Source organism: Penaeus chinensis, chromosome 1 (genome assembly GCF_019202785.1).
Source record: "Penaeus chinensis breed Huanghai No. 1 chromosome 1, ASM1920278v2, whole genome shotgun sequence".
Classification (NCBI taxonomy): domain Eukaryota; kingdom Metazoa; phylum Arthropoda; class Malacostraca; order Decapoda; family Penaeidae; genus Penaeus; species Penaeus chinensis.
In genome coordinates this window covers 16,454,650-16,457,149 of record NC_061819.1, presented here as the reverse complement: position 1 = coordinate 16,457,149, position 2,500 = coordinate 16,454,650, and the positions used below count along the sequence as shown (strand labels likewise).

Below are 2,500 nucleotides of genomic sequence, written 5' to 3'. Positions count from 1 at the left end.
TATTATTATTATTATTTTATTATCATTATTACTATCATTACTCTGTTTCTTTGTTCAGTGGTTGTTGTTTTTTTCGTTAATTGCCTGGCTTAATAATTTACTTTTGGTTTTTTTCTGTTTATTAGTTATCAGAAAAATACGAAAAAGGCACAGACAGGTTGTGAGAGCATTTTACATGTAATTTTATCTAGGGTCAGGAAAATGGCGATTTTAGCAAGTCAGATAGGGGAGTCGGATCCAGGATATCTCTGTGAAAAGCAGAAATGAGTAGATATACTAAGGAGATAGATGAAGGGTGTTGAGGGATTTGTAGTTTCCATTGTGTATACAGTGTATGTCTGTGCGTGAGGATTTGTGTGAGCATACTTGCTCATATATCTTCGCTTCTTTTATGTATATAAAAAACAACCAACCACTTTTCAGCTACACTTTTAAAGCCCTCTATTGAAACAATTCTTAGTGACACACACACACACACACACACACGTACACACACACGTACACACACACACACACACACACGCACACATACATGCACGCGCGCGTGCGCGCGCGTGCATGTATGTGTGCGTGTGTGTGTGTGTGTGTGTGTGTGTGTGTGTGTGTATTATGCTGTAAAATGGTGATAAACCGTAAATCAGGAAGTTTGTATATAGCATATACTTTATTGTTGAAAATCTGAGCTACTTTATATTTATATATCTTTTTCGTGCTGATGAGTGGTTTTCAGAGAAATCAAATACAAATATGTGATAAAAAAAAATCGAAAAATTGGGAAGGACAAATATATATATATATATATATATATATATATATATATATATATATATATATATATATATACATATATAGGTGTGTGTGTGTGTGTGTGTGTGTGTGTATGGGCAATATATTGCCCTTAGAGAATGTGTGTGTTTGTGTATGGGTAATATATCCCCCTTAGATAATATATATATATATATATATATATATATTATATATATATATATATTATATATATATATATTATATATATATATATATATGTATATATATACATATATATATATATATATTATATATATATATATGTATATATATACATATATATATATATATAATGTGTGTGTGTGGAGTTCATGTTGAACAAATTGCAAGTAGAACAACGAAGGGGAGTACAGGAAAACACACGAATATATGTCATATATGCCCTGATGAAGCAGTAAATGCGGAAAGGCCTTCGGCATATTCGTGTGTTTTCCTGTACTTCCCTTCGTTGTTCTACATGCAAGTGTGTGTGGGTGGGGGTGGGGGGGCATGTATAGTCCATGGAGGACTGAGCAAACAGAAAAGAAAAATCATGGAAGCTGCATACATCGCGACAGAGAATAATGTCAACACAGCATCGGGCAGATTCAAACTATCCAAGGTCGGGGGCAGCAATTAAAACGGACAACGAGGGGGAAAGGTCAAAGTCCTCAATTTTGGTTTCCCTTTTTAGCCCCAGGGCCCTGAAATGTTTTATACCCTGAAATTTCCCTTTTTGATGAAATGTTTTCCTAGGGAAAATTAATGGGTCCGGTAAAAATGCATCTCTTTTTTTTTTTAAAAAATTTTAAACCCCTCATTCAAAAAGTTTTTTTTAACGTTTTTTCAACATAATACGATTCATTTTATATTATTTTAATTTTATTTTTTATATATATATATATAATTATTATTTTTAATTTTATTATTATTTTTAATTATATTTTTTTTTAAAATTCCCCAAAAGGAAAACTTTAATAATGTAAATTAATTGGGGGGTTAAAGAAAGGGGGTTATTTTATGTTTTTTGGAAAAAAACTTTTAATTTTTTACCTTAATAGAATTTTTATTTTTTTAATTATTTTTTATTATTTTTTTTTTATTTTATTTTAAATTTTTATTATATTTTTATTAAATTTAAAAAATTTGAAAAATTAATAAAATGTTTTGGGTAAATAATAAAAATAGAATAAAGAAAGGTTAAATTAATAAATTTTTAATTATTATTAAAATTTTTTTATTATTTTTATTTCTTTTTTTAAAATTTCCCATTTGTAATATAAAAAATGTTATTGAAATAAAAATGTTTAAATAAAATAAGAAAAATTAAAATATTTTAAATTTAGATCATTTTATTTTTTATTTAAAAATATTTTAATAATATTAAAATTTAAATAATTATAAATTTTATATTATTAATTATTTTATAATATATATTTAATAAAATTAAATGTTTTTTATATACAATAATATAATTTTATATATTATATATTTTTTTTTTTTTCCTTTTATCAAATTTCTAGCAGAAACCCAAAACGTTTAACATAAAAAGGGAAACAGGATAACAAAAGACTGATTATAGTTTATGCCTTTTATGTGTCGTCCAGTGTGAATGACAAAAAACAGATAACAATAAAAACAATAACAACAGCAAATGTCTTATGTACGGAAACATGAAAATAGTAATATCAATTTAAGGTTATTTCTTTTTAAG

General features: G+C 26.4%; 1 protein-coding gene across 1 annotated transcript in view; it reads right to left on the bottom strand.

Annotated features, from left to right (window-relative positions):
• Positions 1-2,362: 2,362 nt before the first annotated feature.
• The window catches only part of LOC125027321 (sulfotransferase 1A1-like), a 6,472-nt gene continuing 6,334 nt past the window's right edge, over positions 2,363-2,500 (bottom strand). Inside the window, exon 7 of the mRNA XM_047616327.1 lies at positions 2,363-2,500. This exon is cut by the window's right edge and continues 295 nt beyond it. The gene's annotated coding sequence lies outside the window, so the exon portion shown is untranslated.